Source organism: Enoplosus armatus, chromosome 2, assembly GCF_043641665.1.
Source record: "Enoplosus armatus isolate fEnoArm2 chromosome 2, fEnoArm2.hap1, whole genome shotgun sequence".
NCBI classification, from domain to species: domain Eukaryota; kingdom Metazoa; phylum Chordata; class Actinopteri; order Centrarchiformes; family Enoplosidae; genus Enoplosus; species Enoplosus armatus.
The window spans coordinates 9,381,057-9,405,640 of record NC_092181.1 but is presented as its reverse complement, the minus strand read 5'-3'; the positions used below and the strand labels follow the sequence as shown (position 1 = coordinate 9,405,640).

Sequence of the window (24,584 nt, the reverse complement as noted above, 5' to 3'; positions counted from 1 at the left end):
GCCACTGCCACTGTCACATACACACTATGTAGAGCCACTGCCACTGCCACATACACACTATAAGGAGCGTGTATGGGAAGGGCCCAGAGGCTTACAGCCATACCACTCTGAACACCCCCGATCTCGTCTGATCTCGGAAGCTAAGCAGGATCAAGCCTGGTTAGTACTTTGATGGGAGACCGCCTGGGAATACCAGGTGCTGTAAGCTTTTCCACTTCCCTTTTTAGAGAGAGCCAGGGTGCTGCTCCAGCAGTGAAACACCCAGCTGAACTCATTGAACGCTCCACGCCTTGAGCAGAGTGCCAGAGATACGGAGCACCAGGGCCACGAAGCTGAGTCGGACGCGCCTGTCAAGCTGTAGTCCGCAGGGAGGTGCTTAAGCGTGGGCCCACGAGTTGGGGTGGTGGGCAAGGTTGCTGGAGCTTTCTGCAGGCTGAACTGCGTGGGGTTGAGGAGGCCACAGTGTGTTGATGAAGTACGGGTATCAGTGCTCATAGACTCTGCCAAGAGCTGCCGATGCGGTCACATACGCACTATGAAAAGCCGCTGACTCTGTGACGTACACACTATAAAGAGCCACTGCCACTGTCACATACACACTATGTAGAGCCACTGCCACTGCCACTGCCACATACACACTATAAGGAGCGTGTATGTGAAGGGTCCAGAGGCTTACGGCCATACCACTCTGAACACGCCCGATCTCGTCTGATCTTGGAAGCTAAGCAGGTTCGGGCCTGGTTAGTACTTGGATGGGAGACCGCCTGGGAATACCAGGTGCTGTAAGCTTTTCCACTTCACTTTTTAGAGACTGCCAGGGCGCTGCTCCAGCAGTGAAACACAGAGCTTTAAAGTGACTCTGCCACTGTCACATACACACTATGTAGAGCCACTGCCACTGCCACATACACACTATAAGGAGCGTGTATGGGAAGGGCCCAGAGGCTTACGGCCGTACCACTCTGAACACGCCCGATCTCGTCTGATCTCGGAAGCTAAGCTGGGTCCGGCCTGGTTAGTACTTGAATGGGAGACCGCCTGGGAATACCAGGTGCTGTAAGCTTTTCCACTTCCCTTTTTAGAGACAGCCAGGGTGCTGCTCCAGCAGTGAAACACCCAACGTTAAAGTGCCACTGCCACTGTCATATACACACTATGTAGAGACAATGCCACTGCCACATACACACTATAAGGAGCGTGTATGCAAAGGGCCCACAGGCTTACAGCCATACCTCTCTGAATACGCCCGATCTCGTCTGATCGCGGAAGCTAAGCAGAGTCAGGCCTGGTTAGTACTTGGATGGGAGACCGCCTGGGAATACCAGGTGCTGTAAGCTTTTCCACTTCACTTTTTAGAGACAGCCAGGGCGCTGCTCCAGCAGTGAAACACCCAACTTTAAAGTGCCACTGCCACTGTCACATACACACTATGTAGAGCCACTGCCACAGCAACATACACACTATAAGGAGCGTGTATGCGAAGGCCCCAAAACTTACGGCCATGCCACTCTGAACACGCCCGATCTCGTCTGATCTCGGAGGCTAAGCAGGGTCGGGCCTGGTTAGTACTTGGATGGTAGACCGCCTGGGAATACCAGGTGTTGTAAGCTTTTCCACTTCCCGTTTTAGAGACTGCCAGGGTTTTGCTCCAGCAGTTAAACACCCAGCTTTAAAGAGCCACTGCCACTGTCACATACACACTGTGTAGAGACAATGCCACTGCCACATACACACTATAAGGAGGGTGTATGCAAAGGGCCCACAGGCTTACGGCCATACCACTCTGAACACGCCCGATCTCGTCTGATCTCGGATGCTAAGCAGGGTCGGGCCTGGTTAGTACTTGGATGGAAGACCGCCTGGGAATACCAGGTGCTGTAAGCTTTTCCACTTCACGTTTTAGAGACAGCCAGGGCGCTGCTCCAGCAGTGAAACACCCAACTTTAAAGTGCCACTGCCACTGTCACATACACACTATGTAAAGCCACTACCACTGCCACTGCCACATACACACTATGTAGAGCCACTGCCACTGTCACATACACACTATGTAAAGCCACTGCCACTGCCACTGCCACATACACACTATAAGGAGCGTGTATGCAAAGGGCCCACAGGCTTACGGCCATACCACTCTGAACGCGCCCGATCTCCTCTGATCTCGGAAGCTAAGCAGGGTCGGGTCCTTTTTAGAGACAGCCAGGGTGCTGCTCCAGCAGTGAAACACCGAACTTTAAAGTGCCACTGCCACTGTCACATACACACTATGTAGAGACAATGCCACTGCCACATACACACTATAAGGAGCGTGGATGCAAAGGGCCCACAGGCTTACGGCCATACCACTCTGAACACGCCCGATCTCGTCCGATCTCGGAAGCTAAGCAGGGTCGGGTCCTTTTTAGAGACAGCCAGGGTTCTGCTCCAGCAGTGAAACACACAACTTTAAAGTGCCACTGCCACTGTCACATACACACTATGTAGATCCACTGCCACTGCCACTGTCACATACACACTATATAGAGCCACTGCCACATACACACTATAAGGAGCGTGTATGCGAAGGGGCCAGAGGCTTAAGGACATACCACTCTGAACACGCCTGATCTCGTCTGTTCTCGGAAGCTAAGCAGGGTCGGGCCTGGTTAGTACTTGGATGGGAGACCGCCTGGGAATACCAGGTGCTTTAAGATTTTCCACTTCACTTTTTAGAGACAGCCAGGGTGCTGCTCCAGCAGTGAAACACCCAACTTTAAAGTGCCACTGCCACTGTCACATACACACTATGTAGAGACAATGCCACTGCCACATACACACTATAAGGAGCGTGTATGCAAAGGACCCACAGGCTTACGGCCATATCACTCTGAACACCCCCGATCTCGTCTGATCTCGGAAGCTAAGCAGGATCTAGCCTGGTTAGTACTTTGATGGGATTCCGCCTGGGAATACCAGGTGCTGTAAGCTTTTCCACTTCCCCTTTTAGAGACAGCCAGGGTGCTGCTCCAGCAGTGAAACACCTAGCTGAACACATTGAACGCTCCACGCCTTGAGCAGAGTGCCACAGATACGGAGCACCAGGGCCACGAAGCTGCGTTGGACGCGCCTGTCAAGCTGTAGTCCGCGGGGAGGTGCTTAAGCGTGGTCCCACGAGTTGGGCTGGTGGGCAAGGTTGCTGTAGCTTTCTGCAGGCTGAACTGATTGGGATTGTCACATACACACTATGTAGAGACAATGCCACTGCGACTGTCACAAACACACGAAGTAGAGCCACTGCCACAGAAACACTATAAGGAGCGTGTATGCAAAGGGCCCACAGGCTTACGGCCATATCACTCTGAAAAAGCCCGATGTCGTCTGATCTCGGAAACTAAGCAGGTTCGGGCCTGGTCAGTACTTGGATGGGAGACCCCCTGGGAATACCAGGTGCTGTAAGCTTTTCCACTTCACTTTTTAGAGACAGCCAGGGTGCTGCTCCAGCAGTGAAACACCCAGCTTTAAAGAGCCACTGCCACTGTCACATACACACTATGTAGAGCCACTGCCACTGCCACTGTCACATACACACTATGTAGAGCCACTGCCACTGCCACTGCCACATACACACTATAAGGAGCGTGTATGCGAAGGGGCCAGAGGCTTACGGCCATAGCACTCTGAACACGCCCGGTCACGTCTGATCTCGGAAGCTAAGCAGGGTCAGGCCTGGTGAGTACTTCGATGGGAGACCGCCTGGGAATACAAGGTGCTGTAAGCTTTTCCACTTCACTTTTTAGAGACAGCCAGGGCGCTGCTCCAGCAGTGAAACACCCAACTTTAAAGTGCCAATGCCACTGCCACATACACACTATATAGAGACAATGCCACTGCCACATACACACTATAAGGAGCGTTTATGCAAAGTGCCCACAAGCTTACATGCTTACGGCCATACCACTCTGAACACGCCCGATCTCGTCTGATCTCGGAAGCTAAGCAGGGTCGGGCCCTTTTTAGAGACAGCCAGGGTGCTGCTCCAGCAGTGAAACACCCAACTTTAAAGTGCCACTGCCACTGTCACATACACACTATGTAGAGCCACTGTCACATACACACTATGTAGAGCCACTACCACTGCCACATACACACTATAAGGAGCGTGTATGCGAAGGCCCCAAAACTTACGGCCATACAACTCTGAGGACGCCTGATCTCGTCTGATCTCGGAAGGTAAGCAGGGTCGGGCCTGGTTAGTACTTGGATGGGAGAATGCCTGGGAATACCAGGTGCTGTAAGCTTTTCCACTTCCCTTTTTGGAGACAGCCAGGGTGCTGCTCCAGCAGTGAAACACCCAACTTTAAAGTGCCACAGCCACTGTCACATACACACTATGTAGAGACAATGCCACTGCCACATACACACTATAAGGAGCGTGTATGCAAAGGACCCACAGTCTTACGGCCATACCACTCTGAACACGCCCGATCTCGTCTGATTTCGGAAGCTAAACAGGGTCGAGCCTGGTTAGTACTTGGATGGGAGACCGCCTTGGAATACCAGGTGCTGTAAGCTTTTTCACTTCCCTTTTTAGAGACAGCCAGGGTGCTGCTCCAGCAGTGAAACACCCAACTTTAAAGTGCCACTGCCACTGCCACATACACACTATGTAGAGCCACTGCCACTGCCACATACACACTTTGTAGAGACACTGCCACTGCCACATACACACTATAAGTAGCGTGTATGCAAAGAGCCCACAGGCTTACGGCCATACCACTCTGAACACGCCCAATCTCGTCTGATCTCCGAAGCTAAGCAGGGTCGGGCCTGGTTAGTACTTGGATGGGAGACCGCCTGGGAATACCAGGTGCTGTAAGCTTTTCCACTGCACTTTCTAGAGACAGCCATGGCGCTGCTCCAGCAGTGAAACACCCAACTTTAAAGTGCCACTGCCACTGTCACATACACACTATGTAGAGACAATGCCACTGCCACATACACACTATAAGGAGCGTGTATGCAAAGGACCCACAGGCTTACGGCCATACCACTCTGCACACGCCCGATCTCGTCTGATCTCGGAAGCTAAGCAGGGTCGGGCCTGGTTTGTACTTGGATAGGAGACTGCCTGGGAATACCAGGTGCTGTAAGCTTTTCCACTTCCCTTTTTAGAGACAGCCAGTGCGCTGCTCCAGCAGTGAAACACCCAACTTTAAAGTGCCACTGTCACATACACACTATGTAGAGACAATGCCACTGCCACATACACACTATAAGGAGCGTGTATGCAAAGGTCCCACAGGCTTACGGCCATACCACTCTGAACACCCCCGATCTCGTCTGATCTCGGAAGCTAAGCAGGATCAAGCCTGGTTAGTACTTTGATGGGATTCCGCCTGGGAATACCAGGTGCTGTAAGCTTTTCCACTTCCCTTTTTAGAGACAGCCAGGGTGCTGCTCCAGCAGTGAAACACCCAGCTTTAAAGAGCCACTGCCACTGTCACATACACACTATGTAGAGCCACTGCCACTGCCACTAACACACTATAAGGAGCGTGTATGCGAAGGGCCCAGAGGCTTACGGCAATACCACTCTGAACACGCCCGATCTCGTCTGATCTCGGTAGCTAAGCAGGGTCGGGCCTGGTTAGTACTTGGATGGGAGACCTCCTGGGAATACCAGGTGCTGTAAGCTTTTCCACTTCCCTTTTTAGAGAGAGCCAGGGTGCTGCTCAAGCAGTGAAACACCCAGCTGAACTCATTGAACGCTCCACGCCTTGAGCAGAGTGCCAGAGATACGGAGCACCAGGGCCACGAAGCTGAGTCGGACACGCCTGTCAAGCTGTAGTCCGCGGGGAGGTGCTTAAGCGTGGGCCCACGAGTTGGGGTGGTGGGCAAGGTTGCTGGAGCTTTCTGCAGGCTGAACTGCGTGGGGTTGAGGAGGCCACAGTGTGTTGATGAAGTACGGGTATCAGTGCTCATAGACTCTGCCAAGAGCTGCCGATGCGGTCACATACGCACTATGAAAAGCCGCTGACTCTGTGACGTACACACTATAAAGAGCCACTGCCACTGTCACATACACACTATGTAGAGCCACTGCCACTGTCACATACACACTATGTAGAGCCACTGCCACTGCCACATACACACTATAAGGAGCGTGTATGGGAAGGGCCCAGAGGCTTACGGCCATAACACTCTGAACACGCCCGATCTCGGAAGCTAAGCTGGGTCCGGCCTGGTTAGTACTTGGATGGGAGACCGCCTGGGAATACCAGGTGCTGTAAGCTTTTCCACTTCCCTTTTTAGAGACAGCCAGGGTGCTGCTCCAGCAGTGAAACACCCAACTTTAAAGTGCCACTGCCACTGTCATATACACACTATGTAGAGCCACTGCCACTGCCACATACAAACTATGTAGACACAATGCCACTGCCACATACACACTATAAGGAGCGTGTATGCAAATGGCGTACAGGCTTACGGCCATACCACTCTGAACACGCCCGATCTCGTCTGATCTCGAAAGCTAAGCAGGGTCGGTCCTGGTTAGTATTTGGATGGGAGACCGCCTGGGAGTACCAGGTGCTGTAAGCTTTTCCACTTCCCTTTTTAGAGACAGCCAGGGTGCTGCTCCAGCAGTGAAACACCCAACTTTAAAGTACCACTGTAACATACACACTATGTAGAGACAATGCCACTGCCACTGCCACATACACACAATAAGGAGCGTGTATGCGAAGGGCCCAGAGGCTTACGGCCATACCACTCTGAACACGCCCGATCTCATCAGATCTCGGACGCTAAGCAGGGTCGGGCCGTTTTTTGAGACAGCCAGGGTGCTGCTCCAGCAGTGAAACACCCAACTTTAAAGTGTCACTGTCACATACACACTATAAAGAGCCACAGCCACTGTCACATACACACTATGTAGAGCCACTGCCACTGCCACATACACACTATAAGGAGCGTGTATGCAAAGTGCCCACAGGCTTATAGGCTTACGGCCATACCACTCTGAACACGCCCGATCTCGTCTGATCTTGGAAGCTAAGCAGGTTCGGGCCTGGTTAGTACTTGGATGGGAGACCGCCTGGGAATACCAGGTGCTGTAAGCTTTTCCACTTCACTTTTTAGAGACTGCCAGGGTGCTGCTCCAGCAGTGAAACACAGAGCTTTAAAGTGCCTCTGCCACTGTCACATACACACTATGTAGAGCCACTGCCACTGCAACATACACACTATAAGGAGCGTGTATGGGAAGGGCCCAGAGGCTTACGGCCATACCACTCTGAACACGCCCGATCTCGTCTGATCTCGGAAGCTAAGCTGGGTCCGGCCTGGTTAGTACTAGGATGGGAGACCGCCTGGGAATACCAGGTGCTGTAAGCTTTTCCACTTCCCTTTTTAGAGACAGCCAGGGTGCTGCTCCAGCAGTGAAACACCCAACGTTAAAGTGCCACTGCCACTGTCATATACACACTATGTAGAGACAATGCCACTGCCACATACACACTATAAGGAGCGTGTATGCAAAGGGCCCACAGGCTTACAGCCATACCTCTCTGAATACGCCTGATCTCGTCTGATCTCGGAAGCTAAGCAGAGTCAGGCCTGGTTAGTACTTGGATGGGAGACCGCCTGGGAATACCAGGTGCTGTAAGCTTTTCCACTTCACTTTTTAGAGACAGCCAGGGCGCTGCTCCAGCAGTGAAACACCCAACTTTAAAGTGCCACTGCCACTGTCACATGCACACTATGTAGAGCCACTGTCACATACACACTATGTAGAGCCACTGCCACAGCAACATACACACTATAAGGAGCGTGTATGCGAAGGCCCCAAAACTTACGGCCATGCCACTCTGAACACGCCCGATCTCGTCTGATTTCGGAGGCTAATCAGGGTCGGGCCTGGTTAGTACTTGGATGGTAGACCGCCTGGGAATACCAGGTGTTGTAAGCTTTTCCACTTCCCTTTTTAGAGTCTGCCAGGGTGTTGCTCCAGCAGTGAAACACCCAGCTTTAAAGAGCCACTGCCACTGTCACATACACACTGTGTAGAGACAATGCCACTGCCACATACACACTATAAGGAGCGTGTATGCAAAGGGCCCACAGGCTTACGGCCATACCACTCTGAACACGCCCGATCTCGTCTGATCTCGGAAGCTAAGCAGGGTCGGGCCTGGTTAGTACTTGGATGGGAGACCGCCTGGGAATACCAGGTGCTGTAAGCTTTTCCACTTCACGTTTTAGAGACAGCCAGGGCGCTGCTCCAGCAGTGAAACACCCAACTTTAAAGTGCCACTGCCACTGTCACATACACACTATGTAAAGCCACTACCACTGCCACTGCCACATACACACTATGTAGAGCCACTGCCACTGTCACATACACACTATGTAAAGCCACTGCCACTGCCACTGCCACATACACACTATAAGGAGCGTGTATGCAAAGGGCCCACAGGCTTACGGCCATACCACTCTGAACGCGCCCGATCTCCTCTGATCTCGGAAGCTAAGCAGGGTCGGGTCCTTTTTAGAGACAGCCAGGGTGCTGCTCCAGCAGTGAAACACCCAACTTTAAAGTGCCACTGCCACTGTCACATACACACTATGTAGAGACAATGCCACTGCCACATACACACTATAAGGAGCGTGGATGCAAAGGGCCCACAGGCTTACGGCCATACCACTCTGAACACGCCCGATCTCGTCCGATCTCGGAAGCTAAGCAGGGTCGGGTCCTTTTTAGAGACAGCCAGGGTGCTGCTCCAGCAGTGAAACACCCAACTTTAAAGTGCCACTGCCACTGTCACATACACACTATGTAGAGCCACTGCCACTGCCACTGTCACATACACACTATATAGAGCCACTGCCACATACACACTATAAGGAGCGTGTATGCGAAGGGGCCAGAGGCTTACGGACGCTCCTGTTTGTTTTCGTCTTTTTCTTACTTTTTCTCCTTTATTTCTTTATTTAACTCAGAACTTTTTAAGTACTGACTTTTGAAGTTGTGCCCTCTTCAAACATGCTGGTGGAGAGAGTTCTGGTACTTTTTTTCACTCTGGAATTACTTTCATTCAAACATCGGACGGTCGCGCAGCAACTTCTGGGCCGCTTTGTTTACTCCGGAGATCAGCTGATCGCTCTGAAGCCGGCCGGCTTGGAGACCAGATCATCGGAGATCCCCGCTGAAATCTGGAGAAAAACACGCAGAGGATGCAGAGGGGGAACGAAGCGACGAGGGAAGAGAGGTGGGTCGAGACAGCAGAGGTTTATGGAGAAAAGGAGATATAAACCGTGTCTCCCCTCTCTCGTCATGGGCAACGTGAGATCGCTGGCAAACAAGATGGACGAGCTGACGGCGCTGGCCAGGAGTCAGAGGGAGTACCGGGAGTGTAGTTTAATGTGCTTTACGGAGACATGGCTGCACCAGGACATTCCCGACGACAACGTTTCCATCGACGGCTTTCAGACCGTCCGGGCCGACAGGGATTGCACCGGGAGCGGTAAGCGTAAAGGAGGGGGGCTTGCCGTTCTCGTTAACAACCGGTGGTGCAATCCTTCCCACATCACCATCAAGGATAGTGTATGTTGCCCGGACATTGAACTGTTGGCGGTTGGACTCAGGCCGTATTATTTGCCCAGGGAATTCTCACATGCCATTGTTGTGACTGTTTACATCCCCCCCTCTGCCAACCCGAAGTCGGCGTGTGACGTCATTCACTCCGCCATAGCCCGTTTACAGACTCAACACCCGAATGCACTCATTGCTATTTCGGGTGACTTCAACCACGTCACCATGGCTAGGACACTTCCCACCTTCAGTATGTGAGCTGTCCCACTAGAGAGGAGAGGACCCTGGACTTGCTGTATGCTAACGTTAAGGATGCATACAGCTCCTCTCCCCTCCCCCCTCTGGGTAGGTCAGACCACAACCTAGTGCACCTCAACCCCTGTTATGTGCCTCTAGTCAAGAGCCAGCCTGCAACCACGAGGACAGTGAGGAGATGGTCAGAGGAGGCTTATGAGACACTTCAGGGATGTTTTGAGGTGACTGACTGGCAGGCACTCTGTGAGCCGCATGGAGAGGACATTGATGGGCTCACAGAGTGCATCACAGACTACATCAACTTCTGTGTGGACTCCACTGTACCAGCAAGGACTGTCCATTGTTATTCTAACAACAAGCCATGGGTGACAAAGGACATCAAGGCCATACTGAACAAAAAGAAGAGGGCCTTCAGAGCTGGCAACAGAGACGAGGTGAGAACGATCCAGGGGGAACTGAAGGTAAAGATCAGGGAGGCCAAGGAGAAGTACAGGAGGAAGCTGGAGTGGAAACTCCAGCAGAACAACACCAGAGAGGTCTGGAGTGGAATGAGGACCATCACGGGTTACAGGCCGAGCAACAACAGAGGAGCTGAAGGCACTGTGGACCGGGCCAACGAACTTAATCTGTTTTTCAACAGATTTGACTCTGTGGGCCCTGCTCAACCCCCCCATGACTCTTCCGCTGTCTGCCTCCAACCTTCACCTATTCCACTCCCCCCTCCTCCCCCTCCTGCTCCTCACAGCCCCCCACCCCCCTGTGAGAGCTTTCCTCACACCTCGTCCCCCAGTCCCCAGGCTGACGGCACTCTTCAACCTGATGACTCCACCCCTCCCCCACCGGTCACCTCTACAATGTGCTTCACTGCCGACCATGTTAGAAGACAGCTGAGGAGACTCCACTCCAGCAAGGCTGCAGGCCCCGATGGTGTCAGCCCCAGGGTGCTTAAAGCCTGTGCCCCCCAGCTATGTGGAGTACTTCACCACGTCTTCAACATGAGCCTGAGTCTTCAGAGGGTCCCCGTGCTGTGGAAGACATCCTGCCTCGTTCCTGTTCCAAAGACGCCGCGACCCAGTGGCTCCAAGGACTACAGACCCGTGGCACTGACCTCCCACATCATGAAGACCCTGGAGAGACTCGTCCTAGAGCAGCTCCGGCCCTTGGTCAAGACACACTTGGACCCCCTTCAGTTCGCCTATCAGCCCCGACTTGGAGTTGAGGATGCCATCATCTACCTGCTCAACTGCGTCTACGCCCACCTGGATAAGCCGGCGAGCACTGTGAGAGTCATGTTTTTTTGACTTCTCCAGTGCGTTCAACACCATCCGTCCGGCTCCACTGGGTGAGAAGCTGACGGAGATGCAGGTGGATGCCCCCCTCGTGTCCTGGATTGTCAACTACCTGACTGGCAGACCACAGTATGTGCGCTTACAACACTGTGTGTCAGACAGAGTGGTCAGCAACACCGGGGCCCCGCAGGGGACTGTCCTCTCTCCCTTCCTCTTCACCGTCTACACCACGGACTTCAGCTACTGCACTGAGACCTGCCATCTTCAGAAGTTTTCTGACGACTCAGCAATAGTTGGATGTATCAGTAAGGGTGATGAAGAGGAGTACAGGGCTGCTGTGGACAACTTTGTCACATGGTGCGAGCAGAACCATCTACAGCTCAACGTGACAAAGACAAAGGAACTGACTGTGGATCTGAGGAGGACCAAGGCGCCGATGACCCCTGTTTCCATCCAGGGGGCCAGTGTGGACATTGTAGAGGATTACAAGTATCTGGGAGTTCACATAGACAATAAACTGGACTGGGTAAAGAACACTAATGCCCTCTACAGGAAGGGCCAGAGCCGTCTCTACTTTCTGAGGCGGCTGAGGTCCTTCAACATCTGCCGGACTATGCTGAGGATGTTTTATGAGTCTGTGGTGGCCAGTGCTATCCTCTATGCTGTTGCATGCTGGGGCAGCAGGCTGAGGGTGGCGGACTCCAACAGACTAAACAAACTGATCCGCAAGGCCAGTGACGTTGTGGGGGTGGAGCTGGACTCTCTGACGGTGGTGTCAGAGAGGAGGATGCTGTCTAAGCTGCGGGGCATCTTGGACAATGTTTCACATCCTCTCCATGACGTACTGGTCGGACACAAGAGCAGCTTCAGTGGGAGACTCATTGCTCCCAAATGCACAACTGAGCGACACAGGAAATCATTCCTGCCTGTGGCCATCAGACTGTTTAACTCCTCTCTCTGAATGTCAGACACTCAGGAAGAGACTGGAATCCGTATCTGTATCTACCTCACCTGTTCATACACCACCTCACAATTTATTCAAAATGTTTAAGTGCAATACATATATAGTCACACACTTTAGTGCAACACATACATACATATACATTGTTATTGTATATATTTTTACCTCATTTCACTTAAATACTGTAAATGTGTATATTTTGTATTTTGTATTTCTTATTTTTATATTTTGTACAAACTTTTAGTTCTAAATTATGCTACTTTCTACTCTTGAATGGGAGCACCGGTACTGTACAATTTCCCCCCGAGGATCAATAAAGTATTTCTGATTCTGATTCTGATTCTGATTCTGATACCACTCTGAACACGCCCGATCTCGTCTGTTCTCGGAAGCTAAGCAGGGTCGGGCCTGGTTAGTACTTGGATGGGAGACCGCCTGGGAATACCAGGTGCTGTAAGCTTTTCCACTTCACTTTTTAGAAACAGCCAGGGCGCTGCTCCAGCAGTGAAACACCCAACTTTAAAGTGCCACTGCCACTGTCACATACACACTATGTAGAGCCACTGCCACTGCCACATACACACTATAAGGAGCGTATATGCAAAGGCCCCACAGGTTTACGGCCATACCACTCTAAACACGCCTTATCTCGTCTGATCTCGGAAGCTAAGCAGGGTCGGGCCTGGTTAGTACTTGCATGGGAGACCGCCTGGGAATAACAGGTGCTTTAAGCTTTTCCACTTCACTTTTTAGAGACAGCCAGGGCGCTGCTCCAGCAGTGAAACACCCAACTTTAAAGTGCCACTGCCACTGTCACATACACACTATGTAGAGACAATGCCACTGCCACATACACACTATAAGGAGCGTGTATGCAAAGGACCCACAGGCTTACGGCCATATCACTCTGAACACCCCCGATCGCGTCTGATCTCGGAAGCTAAGCAGGATCTAGCCTGGTTAGTACTTGGATGGAAGACCACCTGGGAATACCAGGTGTTGTAAGCTTTACCACTTCCCTTTTTAGAGACAGCCAGGGTGCCGCTGCAGCAGTGAAACACCCAGCTTTAAAGAGCCACTGCCACTGTCACTTACACACTATGTAGAGCCACTGCCACATACACACTATAAGCAGCGGGTATGCGAAGGGCCCACAGGTTTACGGCCAAACCACTCTGAACACGCCCGATCTCGTCTGATCTCGAAAGCTAAGCAGGGTTGGTCCTGGTTAGTATTTGGATGGGAGACCGCCTGGGAGTACCAGGTGCTGTAAGCTTTTCCACTTCCCTTTTTAGAGACAGCCATGGTGCTGCTCCAGCAGTGAAACACCCAACTTTAAAGTACCACTGTCACATACACACTATGTAGAGACAATGCCACTGCCACTGCCACATACACACAATAAGGAGCGTGTATGCGAAGGGCCCAGAGGCTTACGGCCATACCACTCTGAAAACGCCCGATCTCATCAGATCTCGGACGCTAAGCAGGGTCGGGCCGTTTTTTGAGACAGCCAGGGTGCTGCTCCAGCAGTGAAACACCCAACTTTAAAGTGTCACTGTCACATACACACTATAAAGAGCCACAGCCACTGTCACATACACACTATGTAGAGCCACTGACACTGCCACATACACACTATAAGGAGCGTGTATGCAAAGTGCCCACAGGCTTACAAGCTTACCGCCATACCACTCTGAACACGCCCGATCTCGTCTGATCTTGGAAGCTAAGCAGGTTCGGGCCTGGTTAGTACTTGGATGGGAGACCGCCTGGGAATACCAGGTGCTGTAAGCTTTTCCACTTCCCTTTTTAGAGAGAGCCAGGGTGCTGCTCCAGCAGTGAAACACCCAGCTGAACTCATTGAACGCTCCACGCCTTGAGCAGAGTGCCAGAGATACGGAGCACCAGGGCCACGAAGCTGAGTCGGACGCGCCTGTCAAGCTGTAGTCCGCAGGGAGGTGCTTAAGCGTGGGCCCACGAGTTGGGGTGGTGGGCAAGGTTGCTGGAGCTTTCTGCAGGCTGAACTGCGTGGGGTTGAGGAGGCCACAGTGTGTTGATGAAGTACGGGTATCAGTGCTCATAGCCTCTGCCAAGAGCTGCCGATGCGGTCACATACGCACTATGAAAAGCCGCTGACTCTGTGACGTACACACTATAAAGAGCCACTGCCACTGTCACATACACACTATGTAGAGCCACTGCCACTGCCACTGCCACATACACACTATAAGGAGCGTGTATGCGAAGGGTCCAGAGGCTTACGGCCATACCACTCTGAACACGCCCGATCTCGTCTGATCTTGGAAGCTAAGCAGGTTCGGGCCTGGTTAGTACTTGGATGGGAGACCGCCTGGGAATACCAGGTGCTGTAAGCTTTTCCACTTCACTTTTTAGAGACTGCCAGGGTGCTGCTCCAGCAGTGAAACACAGAGCTTTAAAGTGCCTCTGCCACTGTCACATACACACTATGTAGAGCCACTGCCACTGCCACATACACACTATAAGGAGCGTGTATGGGAAGGGCCCAGAGGCTTACGGCCATACCACTCTGAACACGCCCGATCTCGTCTGATCTCGGAAGCTAAGCTGGGTCCGGCCTGGTTAGTACTTGGATGGGAGACCGCCTGGGAATACCAGGTGCTGTAAGCTTTTCCACTTCCCTTTTTAGAGACAGCCAGGGTGCTGCTCCAGCAGTGAAACACCCAACGTTAAAGTGCCACTGCCACTGTCATATACACACTATGTAGAGACAATGCCACTGCCACATACACACTATAAGGAGCGTGTATGCAAAGGGCCCACAGGCTTACAGCCATACCTCTCTGAATACGCCTGATCTCGTCTGATCTCGGAAGCTAAGCAGAGTCAGGCCTGGTTAGTACTTGGATGGGAGACCGCCTGGGAATACCAGGTGCTGTAAGCTTTTCCACTTCACTTTTTAGAGACAGCCAGGGCGCTGCTCCAGCAGTGAAACACCCAACTTTAAAGTGCCACTGCCACTGTCACATGCACACTATGTAGAGCCACTGCCACTGCCACATACACACTATGTAGACACAATGCCACTGCCACATACACACTATAAGGGGCGTGTATGCAAAGTACCCAAAGGCTTACGGCCATAACACTCTGAACACGCCCGATCTCGTCTGATCTCGGTAGTTAAGCAGGGTCGGGCCTGGTTAGTATTTGGATGGGAGACCTCCTGGGAATACCACGTGCTGTAACCTTTTCCACTTCCCTTTTTAGAGAAAGCCAGCGTGCTGCTCCAGCAGTGAAAGAGCCACTGCCACTGTCACATACACACTATGTAGAGCCACTGCCACTGCCACTATCACATACACACTATATAGAGCCACTGCCACATACACACTATAAGGAGCGTGTATGCGAAGGGGCCAGAGGCTTACGGACATACCACTCTGAACACGCCCGATCTCGTCTGTTCTTGGAAGCTAAGCAGGGTCGGGCCTGGTTAGTACTTGGATGGGAGACCGCCTGGGAATACCAGGTGCTTTAAGCTTTTCCACTTCCCTTTTTAGAGACTGCCAGGGTGCTGCTCCAGCAGTGACACACACAGCTTTGAACAGCCACTGCCACTGCCACATACACACTTTGTAGAGCCACTGCCACTGGCACATACACACTATAAGGAGCGTGTATGCGAAGGCCACAAAACTTACGGCCATACCACTCTGAGGACGCCCGATCTCGTCTGATCTCGGAAGCTAAGCAGGGTCGGGCCCTTTTTAGAGACAGCCAGGGTGCTGCTCCAGCAGTGAAACACCCAACTTTAAAGTGCCACTGCCACTGTCACATACACACTATGTAGAGACAATGCCACTGTCACATACACACTATAAGGAGCGTGTATGCAAAGCACCCACAGGCTTACGGCCATACCACTCTGAACACGCCCGGTCTCGTCTGATCTCGGAAGCTAAGCAGGGTCAGGCCTGGTTAGTACTTGGATAGGAGACCGCCTGGGAGTACCAGGTGCTGTAAAATTTTCCACTTCAATTTTTAGAGACAGCCAGGGTGATGCTCCAGCAGTGAAACACATACCTTTAAACAGCCACTGCCACTGTCACTTACACACCATGTAGAGCCACTGCCACATACATACTATAAGGAGCGGGTATGCGAAGGACCGACTGGCTTACGGCCATACCACTCTGAACACGCCCGATCTCGTCTGATCTCGGAAGCTAAGCAGGGTCGGGCCCTTTTTAGAGACAGCCAGGGTGCTGCTCCAAAAGTGAAACACCCAACGTTAAAGTGCCACTGCCACTGTCACATACACACTATGTAGAGCCACTGCCACTGCCACTGTCACATACACACTATGTAGAGCCACTGTCACGTACACACTATAAAGAGCCACTGCCACTGTCACATACACACTATGTAAAGCCACTGTCACATACACACTATGTAGAGCCACTGCCACTGCCACATACACACTATAAGGAGCGTGTATGCGAAGGCCCCAAAACTAACGGCCATACCACTCTGAGGACGCCCGATCTCGTCTGATCTCGGAAGGTAACCAGGGTCGGGAATGGTTAGTACATGGATGGGAGAATGCCTGGGAATACCAGGTGCTGTAAGCTTTTCCACTTCCCTTTTTAGAGACAGCCAGGGTGCTGCTCCAGCAGTGAAACACCTAGCTTTAAAGAGCCACTGCCACTGTCACATACACACTATGTAGAGAAACTGCCACTGCCACTGCCACATACACACTATAAGGAGCGTGTATGCGAAGGGCCCAGAGGCTTACGGCCATACCACTCTAAACACGCCCGATCTCATCAGATCTCGGAAGCTAAGCAGGGTCGGGCCCTTTTTAGAGACAGCCAGGGTGCTGCTCCAGCAGTGAAACACCCAGCTGAACTCATTGAACGCTCCACGCTTTGAGCAGAGTGCCAGAGATATGGAGCACCAGCGCCACGAAGCTGTCTGATCTCGGAAGCTAAGGAGGGTCAGGCCTGGTTAGCACTTTGATGGGAGACCGCCTGGGAATACCAGGTGCTGTAAGCTTTTCCACTTCCCTTTTTAGAGACAGCCAGGTTGATGCTCCAGCAGTGAAACACACAGCTTTAAAGAGCCACTGTCACTGTCACTTACACACTATGTAGAGCCACTGCCACATACACACTATAAGGAGCGGGTATGCGAAGGGCCCACTGGCTTACGGCCATACCACTCTGAACACGCCTGATCTCGTCTGATCTCGGAAGCTAAGCAGGGTCGGGCCTGGTTAGTACTTGGATGGGAGACCGCCTGGGAATACCAGGTGCTGTAAGCTTTTCCACTTCCCTTTTTAGAGATAGCCAGGGTGCTGCTCCAGCAGTGAAACACCCAACTTTAAAGTGCCAATGCCACTGTCACATATACACTATGTAGAGCCACTGCCACTGTCACATACACACTATGTAGAGCCACTGTCACATACACACTATGTAGAGCCACTACCACTGCCACTGCCACTAACACACTATAAGGAGCGTGTATGCGAAGGGCCCAGAGGCTTACGGCCATACCACTCTGGACACGCCCGATCTCGTCTGATCTCGGAAGCTAAGCAGGGTCGAGCCTGGTTAGTACTTGGATGGGAGACCTCCTGGGAATACCAGGTGCTGTAAGCTTTTCCACTTCCCTTTTTAGAGACAGCCAGGGTTCTGCTCCAGCAGTGAAACACCCAACTTTAAAGTGCCACTGCCACTGTCACATACACACTATGTAGAGACAATGCCACTGCCACATACACAGTATAAGGAGCGTGTATGCAAAGGGCCCACAGGCTTACGGCCATACCACTCTGAACACGCCCGATCTCGTCTGATCTCGGAAGCGAAGCAGGGTCGGGCCCTTTTTAGAGACAGCCAGGGTGCTGCTCCAGCAGTGAAACACCCAACTTTAAAGTGCCACTGTCACTGTCACATACACACTATGTAGAGCCACTGCCACTGCCACTGTCACATACAGACTATGTAGAGCCACTGTCACATGCACACAATGTAGAGACACTGCCACTGCCACATACAAACTATAAGGAGCGTGTATGCAAAGTGCCCACAGGCTTACGGCCATACCACTCTGAACACGCCCGATCTCGTCGGATCTCGGAAACTAAGCAGGGTCGGGCCTGGTTAGTACTTGGATGGGAGACCGCCTGGGAATACCAGGTGCTGTAAGCTTTTCCACTTCCCTTTTTAGAGACAGCCAGGGTGCTGCTCCAGCAGTGAAACACCCAGCTTTAAAGAGCCACTGCCACTGCCACATACACTCTATGTAGAGCCACTGCCACTATCACATACACTCTATGTAGAGCCACTGCCACTGCCACATACACACTATAAGGAGCGTGTATGCGAAGGGCCCACAGACTTACGGCCATACCACTCTGAACACGCCTGATCTCGTCAAATCTCGGAAGCTAAGCAGGGTCAGGCCTGGTTAGTACTTGGATGGGAGACCGCTGCTTTAAGATTTTCCCCTTCCCTTTTTAGAGACAGCCAGGGTGATGCTCCAGCAGTGAAACACCCAGCTTTAAAGAGCCACTGCCACTGTCACATACACACTTTGTAGAGCCACTGCCACTGCCACTGCCACATACACACTATAAGGAGCGTGTATGCGAAGGTCCCTGAGGCTTACGTCCATACCACTCTGAACACGCCCGATCTCGTCTGATCTCAGAAGCTAAGCAGGGTCGGGCCTGGTTAGTATTTGGATGGGAGACTGCCTGGGAATACCAGATGTTGTAAGCTTTTCCACTTCCCTTTTTAGAGACAGCCAGGGTGCTGCTCCAGCAGTGAAACACCCAACTTTAAAGTACCACTGTCACATACACACTATGTAGAGACAATGCCACTGCCACTGCCACATACACACAATAAGGAGCGTGTATGCGAAGGGCCCAGAGGCTTACGGCCATACCACTCTGAACACGCCCGATCTCATCAGATCTCGGAAGCTAAGCAGGGTCGGGCCGTTTTTTGAGACAGCCAGGGTGCTGCTCCAGCAGTGAAACACCCAACTTTAAAGTGCCACTGCCACTGTCACATACACACAATGTAGAGCCACTGCCACTGTCACATACACACTATGTAGAGCCACTGTCACATACACACTATGTAGAGCCACTGCCACTGCCACTGCCACATACACACTATAAGGAGCGTGTATGCGAAGGCTCCAAAACTTACGGCTATACCACTCTGAGGACGCCCGATCTCGTCTGATCTCGGAATGTAAGCAGGGTCGGGCCTGGTTAGTACTTGGATGGGAGAATGCCTGGGAATACCAGGTGCTGTAAGCTTTTCCACTTCCCTTTTTAGAGACAGCCAGGGTGCTGCTCCAGCAGTGAAACACCCAGCTTTAAAGAGCCACTGCCACTGTCACATACACACTATGTAGAGCCACTGCCACTGCCACTGCCACATACACACTATGTAGATCCACTGCCACTGTCACATACACACTATGTAGAGCCACTGTCACATACACACTATGTAGAGTCACTGCCACTGCCACATACACACTATAAGGAGTGTGTATGCGAAGGGCCCACAGACTTACGGCCATACCACTCTGAACACGCCTGATCTCGTCTGATCTCGGAAGCTAAGCAGGGTCAGGCCTGGTTAGTACTTGGATGGGAGAACGCCAGTGAATACCAGGTGCTGTAAGCTTTTCCACTTCACTTTTTAGAGACAGCCAGGGCGCTGCTCCAGTAGTGAATCACCCTACTTTAAAGTGCCACTGCCACTGTCACATACACACTATGTAGAGCCACTGCCACTGCCACATACACACTATATAGAGACAATGCCACTGCCACATACACACTATAAGGAGCGTGTATGCAAAAGGCCCACAGGCTTACGGCCATACCACTCTGAACACGCCCGATCTCGTCTGATCTCGGTAGCTAAGCAGGGTCGGGCCTGGTTAGTACTTGGATGGGAGACCTCCTGGGAATACCAGGTGCTGTAAGCTTTTCCACTTCCCTTTTTAGAGACAGCCAGGGTGCTGCTCCAGCAGTGAAACACCCAACTTTAAAGTGCCACTGCCACTGTCACATACACACTATGTAGAGACAATGCCACTGCCACATACACAGTATAAGGAGCGTGTATGCAAAGGGCCCACAGGCTTACGGCCATACCCCTCTGAACACGCCCGATCTCGTCTGATCTCGGAAGCTAAGCAGGGTCTGGCCCATTTCAGAGACAGCCAGGGTGCTGCTCCAGCAGTGAAACACTCAACTTTAAAGTACCACTGTCACATACACACTATGTAGAGCCACTGCCTCTGCCACTGCCACATACACACTATGTAGAGCCACTGCAACTATCACATACACACTATGTAGAGCCACTGCCACTGCCACATACACACTATAAGGAGCGTGTATGCGAAGGGCCCACAGACTTACGGCCATACCACTCTGAACACGCCTGATCTCGTCAAATCTCGGAAGCTAAGCAGGGTCAGGCCTGGTTAGTACTTGGATGGGAGACCGCCTGGGAATACATGGTGCTGTAAGATTTTCCCCTTCCCTTTTTAGAGACAGCCAGGGTGATGCTCCAGCAGTGAAACACCCAGCTTTAAAGAGCCACTGCCACTGTCACATACACACTTTGTAGAGCCACTGCCACTGTCACATACACACTATGTAGAGCCATTGCCACTGCCACATACACACTATCAGGAGCGTGTATGCAAAGGGCCCACAGACTTACGGCGTACCACTTTGAACACGCCCGATCTCGTCTGATCTCGGAGGATAAGCAGGGTCCGGCCTGGTTAGTACTTGGATGGTAGACCGCCTGGGAATACCAAGCGCTGTAAGCTTTTCCACTTCCCTTTTTAGAGACAGCCAGGGTGCTGCTCCAGCAGTGAAACACCCAACTTTAAAGTGCCACTGTCACATACACACTATGTAGAGCCACTGCCACTGCCACTGCCACATACACACTATGTAGAGCAACTGCCACTGCCACATACACACTATGTAGAGACAATGCCACTGCCACATACACACTATAAGGAGCGTGTATGCAAAGTGCCCACAGGCTTACGGCCATACCACTCTGAACACGCCCGATCTCATCTGATCTCGGAGGCTAAGCAGGGTCGGGCCTGGTTAGTACTTGGATGGTAGACCGCCTGGGAATACCAGGTGCTGTAAGCTTTTCCACTTACCTTTTTAGAGACAGCCCGGGTGCTGCTCCAGCAGTGAAACACCCAGCTTTAAAGAGCCACTGCCACTGTCACATACACACTATGTAGAGCCACTGCCACTGCCACATACACACTATAAGGAGCGTGTATGGGAAGGGCCCAGAGGCTGACGGCCATACCACTCTGAACACGCCCGATCTCGTCTGATTTCGGAAGCTAAGCAGGGTCTGGCCCTTTTTAGAGACAGCCAGGGTGCTGCTCCAGCAGTGAAACACCCAACTTTAAAGTGCCACTGCCACTGTGACATACACACTATGTAGAGCCACTGCCACTGCCACTACCACATACACACTATGTAGAGCCACTGCCACTGCCACATACACACTATAAGGAGCGTGTATGCAAAGGGCCCACAGGCTTAAGGCCATACCACTCTGAACACGCCCGATCTCGTCTGATCTCGGAAGCTAAGCAGGGTCGGGCCTTGTTAGTACTTGGATGGGAGACCGCCTGGGAATACCAGGTACTGTAAGCTTTTCCACTTCACTTTTTAGAACCAGCCAGGGCGCTGCTCCAGCAGTGAAACACCCAACTTTAAAGTGCCACTGCCACTGTCACATACACACTATGTAGAGCCACTGCCACTGTCACATACACACTATGTAGAGCCACTGTCACATACACACTATGTACAGCCACTGCCACTGCCACATACACACTATAAGGAGCGTGTATGCGAAGGCTCCAAAATTTACGGCCATACCACTCTGAGGACGCCCGAGATGTGGAGCACCAGGGCCACGAAGCTGCGTCGAACGCGCCTGTCAGGCTGTAGTCCGCGGGGAGGTGCTTAAGAATGGGCCCACGAGTTGGGCTGATGGGCAAGGTTGCTGGAGCTTTCTGCTGGCTAAACTGCGTGGGGTTGAGGAGGCCACTTTGTGTTGATGAAGTACGGGTATCAGTGCTCATAGACGCTGCCAAGAGCTGCCGATGCGGTCACATACGCACTATGAAAAGCCGCTGACTCTGTGACGTACACACTATAAAGAGCCACTGCCACTTTCACATACACACTATGTAGAGCCACTGCCACTGCCACTGCCACATACACACTATGTAGAGACAATACCACTGCCACATACACACTATAAGGAGCGTGTATGCGAAGGGCCCACAGGCTTACAGGGTTAAGGCCATTAACACTCTGAACACGCCCGATCTCACCTGATCTCGGAAGCTAAGGAGGGTCAGGCCTGGTTAGCACTTTGATGGGAGACCGCCTGGGAATACCAGGTGCTGTAAGCTTTTCCACTTCCCTTTTTAGAGACAGCCAGGTTGATGCTCCTGCAGTGAAACACACAGCTTTAAAGAGCCACTGTCACTGTCACTTACACACTATGTAGAGCCACTGCCACATACACAGTATAAGGAGCGGGTATGCGAAGGGCCCACTGGCTTACGGCCATACCACTCTGAACACGCCTGATCTCGTCTGATCTCGGAAGCTAAGCAGGGTCGGGCCTGGTTAGTACTTGGATGGGAGACTGCCTGGGAATACCAGGTGCTGTAAGCTTTTCCACTTCCCTTTTTAGAGATAGCCAGGATGCTGCTCCAGCAGTGAAACACCCAACTTTAAAGTGCCACTGCCACTGTCACATACACACTATGTAGAGCCACTGCCACTGCCACTGCCACATACACACTATGTAGAGCCAATGCCACTGCCACATACACACTATATAGAGACAATGCCACTGCCACATACACACTATAAGGAGCGTGTATGCAAAGGGCCCACAGGCTTACGGCCATACCACTCTGAACACGTCCGATCTCATCTGATCTCGGAAGCTAAGCAGGGTCGGGCCTGGTTAGTACTTGGATGGGAGACCTCCTGGGAATACCACGTGCTGTAACCTTTTCCACTTCCCTTTTTCGAGAAAGCCAGCGTGCTGCTCCAGCAGTGAAAGACCCAGCTTTAAAGAGCCACTGCCACTGTAACATACACACTATGTAGAGCCACTACCACTGCCACTGCCACTAACACACTATAAGGAGCGTGTATGCGAAGGGCCCAGAGGCTTACCGCCATACCACTCTGGACACGCCCGATCTCGTCTGATCTCGGAAGCTAAGCAGGGTCGGGCCTGGTTAGTACTTGGATGGGAGACCTCCTGGGAATACCAGGTGCTGTAAGCTTTTCCACTTCCCTTTTTAGAGACAGCCAGGGTTCTGCTCCAGCAGTGAAACACCCAACTTTAAAGTGCCACTGCCACTGTCACATACACACTATGTAGAGACAATGCCACTGCCACATACACAGTATAAGGAGCGTGTATGCAAAGGGCCCACAGGCTTACGGCCATACCACTCTGAACACGCCCGATCTCGTCTGATCTCGGAAGCGAAGCAGGGTCGGGCCCTTTTTAGAGACAGCCAGGGTGCTGCTCCAGCAGTGAAACACCCAACTTTAAAGTGCCACTGTCACTGTCACATACACACTATGTAGAGCCACTGCCACTGCCACTGTCACATACACACTATGTAGAGCCACTGTCACATACACACAATGTAGAGCCACTGCCACATACACACTATGTAGAGCCACTGCCACTGCCACATACACAGTATATATAGAGACAATGCCACTGCCACATACACACTATAAGGAGCGTGTATGCGAAGGGCCCACAGACTTACGGCCATACCACTCTGAACACGCCCGATCTCGTCTGATCTTGGAGGCTAAGCAGGGTCGGGCCTGGTTAGTACTTGGATGGTAGACCGCCTGGGAATACCAGGTGCTGTAAGCTTTTCCACTTCCCTTTTAAGAGACAGCCAGGGTGCTGCTCCAGCAGTGAAACACCCAGCTTTAAAGAGCCACTGCCACTGTCACATACACACTATGTAGAGCCACTGCCACTGCCACATACACACTATAAGGAGCGTGTATGGGAAGGGCCCACAGGCTTACGGCCATACCATTCTGAACACCCCCGATCTCGTCTGATCTCGTCTGATCTCGGAAGCTAAGCAGGATCAAGCCTGGTTACTACTTTGATGGGAGACCGCCTGGGAATACCAGGTGCTGTAAGCTTTTCCACTTCCCTTTTTAGAGACAGCCAGGGTGCTGCTCCAGCAGTGAAACACCTAGCTGAACTCATTGAACGCTCCACGCCTTGAGCAGAGTGCCACAGATACGGAGCACCAGGGCCACGAAGCTGCGTCGGACGCGCCTGTCAAGCTGTAGTCCGCGGTGAGGTGCTTAAGCGTGGGCCCACGAGTTGGGCTGGTGGGCAAGGTTGCTGTA

At 52.1% G+C, this 24,584-nt stretch overlaps 33 non-coding genes and 19 pseudogenes across 33 annotated transcripts; all 52 read left to right on the top strand.

Moving 5' to 3' along the window:
• The first annotated feature begins 89 nt into the window (after positions 1-89).
• Positions 90-208, top strand: LOC139306696 (5S ribosomal RNA). The gene has a single exon (XR_011599514.1). It is a non-coding gene; the product is annotated as a 5S ribosomal RNA (ribosomal RNA).
• Positions 209-670: 462 nt separating this feature from the next.
• Positions 671-789, top strand: LOC139282182 (5S ribosomal RNA). The gene has a single exon (XR_011597297.1). It is a non-coding gene; the product is annotated as a 5S ribosomal RNA (ribosomal RNA).
• Positions 790-944: 155 nt separating this feature from the next.
• On the top strand, positions 945-1,063 carry LOC139305815 (5S ribosomal RNA). The gene has a single exon (XR_011599344.1). It is a non-coding gene; the product is annotated as a 5S ribosomal RNA (ribosomal RNA).
• Positions 1,064-1,218: 155 nt separating this feature from the next.
• Positions 1,219-1,337, top strand: LOC139304115 (5S ribosomal RNA). The gene has a single exon (XR_011599052.1). It is a non-coding gene; the product is annotated as a 5S ribosomal RNA (ribosomal RNA).
• Positions 1,338-1,491: 154 nt separating this feature from the next.
• On the top strand, positions 1,492-1,610 carry LOC139305808 (5S ribosomal RNA). Its single transcript, XR_011599343.1, has one exon. It is a non-coding gene; the product is annotated as a 5S ribosomal RNA (ribosomal RNA).
• Positions 1,611-1,765: 155 nt separating this feature from the next.
• On the top strand, positions 1,766-1,884 carry LOC139282063 (5S ribosomal RNA). Its single transcript, XR_011597179.1, has one exon. It is a non-coding gene; the product is annotated as a 5S ribosomal RNA (ribosomal RNA).
• Positions 1,885-2,574: 690 nt separating this feature from the next.
• On the top strand, positions 2,575-2,693 carry LOC139306995 (5S ribosomal RNA). Its single transcript, XR_011599563.1, has one exon. It is a non-coding gene; the product is annotated as a 5S ribosomal RNA (ribosomal RNA).
• A 155-nt stretch (positions 2,694-2,848) lies between these two features.
• Positions 2,849-2,967, top strand: LOC139307272 (5S ribosomal RNA). Its single transcript, XR_011599617.1, has one exon. It is a non-coding gene; the product is annotated as a 5S ribosomal RNA (ribosomal RNA).
• A 352-nt stretch (positions 2,968-3,319) lies between these two features.
• Positions 3,320-3,438, top strand: LOC139307599 (5S ribosomal RNA; annotated as a pseudogene).
• Positions 3,439-3,638: 200 nt separating this feature from the next.
• LOC139307662 (5S ribosomal RNA) lies at positions 3,639-3,757 on the top strand (annotated as a pseudogene).
• Positions 3,758-4,158: 401 nt separating this feature from the next.
• LOC139307804 (5S ribosomal RNA) lies at positions 4,159-4,277 on the top strand (annotated as a pseudogene).
• A 155-nt stretch (positions 4,278-4,432) lies between these two features.
• On the top strand, positions 4,433-4,551 carry LOC139306593 (5S ribosomal RNA). Its single transcript, XR_011599493.1, has one exon. It is a non-coding gene; the product is annotated as a 5S ribosomal RNA (ribosomal RNA).
• Positions 4,552-4,739: 188 nt separating this feature from the next.
• On the top strand, positions 4,740-4,858 carry LOC139304566 (5S ribosomal RNA). The gene has a single exon (XR_011599130.1). It is a non-coding gene; the product is annotated as a 5S ribosomal RNA (ribosomal RNA).
• Positions 4,859-5,013: 155 nt separating this feature from the next.
• LOC139282053 (5S ribosomal RNA) lies at positions 5,014-5,132 on the top strand. Its single transcript, XR_011597170.1, has one exon. It is a non-coding gene; the product is annotated as a 5S ribosomal RNA (ribosomal RNA).
• A 149-nt stretch (positions 5,133-5,281) lies between these two features.
• LOC139307537 (5S ribosomal RNA) lies at positions 5,282-5,400 on the top strand (annotated as a pseudogene).
• Positions 5,401-5,555: 155 nt separating this feature from the next.
• Positions 5,556-5,674, top strand: LOC139281787 (5S ribosomal RNA). The gene has a single exon (XR_011596918.1). It is a non-coding gene; the product is annotated as a 5S ribosomal RNA (ribosomal RNA).
• Positions 5,675-6,163: 489 nt separating this feature from the next.
• On the top strand, positions 6,164-6,272 carry LOC139281703 (5S ribosomal RNA; annotated as a pseudogene).
• A 188-nt stretch (positions 6,273-6,460) lies between these two features.
• On the top strand, positions 6,461-6,579 carry LOC139304900 (5S ribosomal RNA). The gene has a single exon (XR_011599186.1). It is a non-coding gene; the product is annotated as a 5S ribosomal RNA (ribosomal RNA).
• Positions 6,580-6,981: 402 nt separating this feature from the next.
• LOC139282181 (5S ribosomal RNA) lies at positions 6,982-7,100 on the top strand. Its single transcript, XR_011597296.1, has one exon. It is a non-coding gene; the product is annotated as a 5S ribosomal RNA (ribosomal RNA).
• Positions 7,101-7,255: 155 nt separating this feature from the next.
• Positions 7,256-7,374, top strand: LOC139303798 (5S ribosomal RNA). Its single transcript, XR_011598981.1, has one exon. It is a non-coding gene; the product is annotated as a 5S ribosomal RNA (ribosomal RNA).
• A 155-nt stretch (positions 7,375-7,529) lies between these two features.
• On the top strand, positions 7,530-7,648 carry LOC139282089 (5S ribosomal RNA). Its single transcript, XR_011597205.1, has one exon. It is a non-coding gene; the product is annotated as a 5S ribosomal RNA (ribosomal RNA).
• Positions 7,649-7,829: 181 nt separating this feature from the next.
• LOC139307592 (5S ribosomal RNA) lies at positions 7,830-7,948 on the top strand (annotated as a pseudogene).
• A 155-nt stretch (positions 7,949-8,103) lies between these two features.
• On the top strand, positions 8,104-8,222 carry LOC139303831 (5S ribosomal RNA). Its single transcript, XR_011598988.1, has one exon. It is a non-coding gene; the product is annotated as a 5S ribosomal RNA (ribosomal RNA).
• Positions 8,223-12,420: 4,198 nt separating this feature from the next.
• On the top strand, positions 12,421-12,539 carry LOC139307664 (5S ribosomal RNA; annotated as a pseudogene).
• Positions 12,540-12,694: 155 nt separating this feature from the next.
• On the top strand, positions 12,695-12,813 carry LOC139307780 (5S ribosomal RNA; annotated as a pseudogene).
• Positions 12,814-12,968: 155 nt separating this feature from the next.
• Positions 12,969-13,087, top strand: LOC139307431 (5S ribosomal RNA; annotated as a pseudogene).
• Positions 13,088-13,236: 149 nt separating this feature from the next.
• LOC139306260 (5S ribosomal RNA) lies at positions 13,237-13,355 on the top strand. Its single transcript, XR_011599423.1, has one exon. It is a non-coding gene; the product is annotated as a 5S ribosomal RNA (ribosomal RNA).
• A 402-nt stretch (positions 13,356-13,757) lies between these two features.
• LOC139305378 (5S ribosomal RNA) lies at positions 13,758-13,876 on the top strand. The gene has a single exon (XR_011599267.1). It is a non-coding gene; the product is annotated as a 5S ribosomal RNA (ribosomal RNA).
• A 462-nt stretch (positions 13,877-14,338) lies between these two features.
• LOC139282180 (5S ribosomal RNA) lies at positions 14,339-14,457 on the top strand. Its single transcript, XR_011597295.1, has one exon. It is a non-coding gene; the product is annotated as a 5S ribosomal RNA (ribosomal RNA).
• A 155-nt stretch (positions 14,458-14,612) lies between these two features.
• Positions 14,613-14,731, top strand: LOC139303995 (5S ribosomal RNA). Its single transcript, XR_011599028.1, has one exon. It is a non-coding gene; the product is annotated as a 5S ribosomal RNA (ribosomal RNA).
• A 155-nt stretch (positions 14,732-14,886) lies between these two features.
• Positions 14,887-15,005, top strand: LOC139282088 (5S ribosomal RNA). Its single transcript, XR_011597204.1, has one exon. It is a non-coding gene; the product is annotated as a 5S ribosomal RNA (ribosomal RNA).
• Positions 15,006-15,193: 188 nt separating this feature from the next.
• Positions 15,194-15,312, top strand: LOC139307413 (5S ribosomal RNA; annotated as a pseudogene).
• Positions 15,313-15,486: 174 nt separating this feature from the next.
• Positions 15,487-15,605, top strand: LOC139307173 (5S ribosomal RNA). Its single transcript, XR_011599591.1, has one exon. It is a non-coding gene; the product is annotated as a 5S ribosomal RNA (ribosomal RNA).
• A 366-nt stretch (positions 15,606-15,971) lies between these two features.
• Positions 15,972-16,090, top strand: LOC139307498 (5S ribosomal RNA; annotated as a pseudogene).
• Positions 16,091-16,576: 486 nt separating this feature from the next.
• On the top strand, positions 16,577-16,695 carry LOC139281759 (5S ribosomal RNA; annotated as a pseudogene).
• A 576-nt stretch (positions 16,696-17,271) lies between these two features.
• LOC139307808 (5S ribosomal RNA) lies at positions 17,272-17,390 on the top strand. The gene has a single exon (XR_011599696.1). It is a non-coding gene; the product is annotated as a 5S ribosomal RNA (ribosomal RNA).
• A 221-nt stretch (positions 17,391-17,611) lies between these two features.
• On the top strand, positions 17,612-17,730 carry LOC139281915 (5S ribosomal RNA). The gene has a single exon (XR_011597039.1). It is a non-coding gene; the product is annotated as a 5S ribosomal RNA (ribosomal RNA).
• A 433-nt stretch (positions 17,731-18,163) lies between these two features.
• LOC139282055 (5S ribosomal RNA) lies at positions 18,164-18,282 on the top strand. Its single transcript, XR_011597172.1, has one exon. It is a non-coding gene; the product is annotated as a 5S ribosomal RNA (ribosomal RNA).
• A 454-nt stretch (positions 18,283-18,736) lies between these two features.
• On the top strand, positions 18,737-18,855 carry LOC139307429 (5S ribosomal RNA; annotated as a pseudogene).
• Positions 18,856-19,287: 432 nt separating this feature from the next.
• On the top strand, positions 19,288-19,406 carry LOC139307730 (5S ribosomal RNA; annotated as a pseudogene).
• A 254-nt stretch (positions 19,407-19,660) lies between these two features.
• Positions 19,661-19,779, top strand: LOC139307575 (5S ribosomal RNA; annotated as a pseudogene).
• A 188-nt stretch (positions 19,780-19,967) lies between these two features.
• Positions 19,968-20,086, top strand: LOC139307080 (5S ribosomal RNA). Its single transcript, XR_011599578.1, has one exon. It is a non-coding gene; the product is annotated as a 5S ribosomal RNA (ribosomal RNA).
• Positions 20,087-20,519: 433 nt separating this feature from the next.
• LOC139307607 (5S ribosomal RNA) lies at positions 20,520-20,638 on the top strand (annotated as a pseudogene).
• A 188-nt stretch (positions 20,639-20,826) lies between these two features.
• On the top strand, positions 20,827-20,944 carry LOC139281744 (5S ribosomal RNA; annotated as a pseudogene).
• A 221-nt stretch (positions 20,945-21,165) lies between these two features.
• On the top strand, positions 21,166-21,284 carry LOC139282025 (5S ribosomal RNA). The gene has a single exon (XR_011597143.1). It is a non-coding gene; the product is annotated as a 5S ribosomal RNA (ribosomal RNA).
• Positions 21,285-21,690: 406 nt separating this feature from the next.
• Positions 21,691-21,809, top strand: LOC139305620 (5S ribosomal RNA). The gene has a single exon (XR_011599307.1). It is a non-coding gene; the product is annotated as a 5S ribosomal RNA (ribosomal RNA).
• A 650-nt stretch (positions 21,810-22,459) lies between these two features.
• Positions 22,460-22,579, top strand: LOC139281770 (5S ribosomal RNA; annotated as a pseudogene).
• A 149-nt stretch (positions 22,580-22,728) lies between these two features.
• LOC139282041 (5S ribosomal RNA) lies at positions 22,729-22,847 on the top strand. Its single transcript, XR_011597159.1, has one exon. It is a non-coding gene; the product is annotated as a 5S ribosomal RNA (ribosomal RNA).
• A 227-nt stretch (positions 22,848-23,074) lies between these two features.
• Positions 23,075-23,193, top strand: LOC139304815 (5S ribosomal RNA). Its single transcript, XR_011599171.1, has one exon. It is a non-coding gene; the product is annotated as a 5S ribosomal RNA (ribosomal RNA).
• Positions 23,194-23,354: 161 nt separating this feature from the next.
• LOC139281926 (5S ribosomal RNA) lies at positions 23,355-23,473 on the top strand. Its single transcript, XR_011597050.1, has one exon. It is a non-coding gene; the product is annotated as a 5S ribosomal RNA (ribosomal RNA).
• Positions 23,474-23,968: 495 nt separating this feature from the next.
• LOC139305366 (5S ribosomal RNA) lies at positions 23,969-24,087 on the top strand. The gene has a single exon (XR_011599265.1). It is a non-coding gene; the product is annotated as a 5S ribosomal RNA (ribosomal RNA).
• A 155-nt stretch (positions 24,088-24,242) lies between these two features.
• On the top strand, positions 24,243-24,371 carry LOC139307783 (5S ribosomal RNA; annotated as a pseudogene).
• The last annotated feature ends 213 nt before the right edge of the window (positions 24,372-24,584 follow it).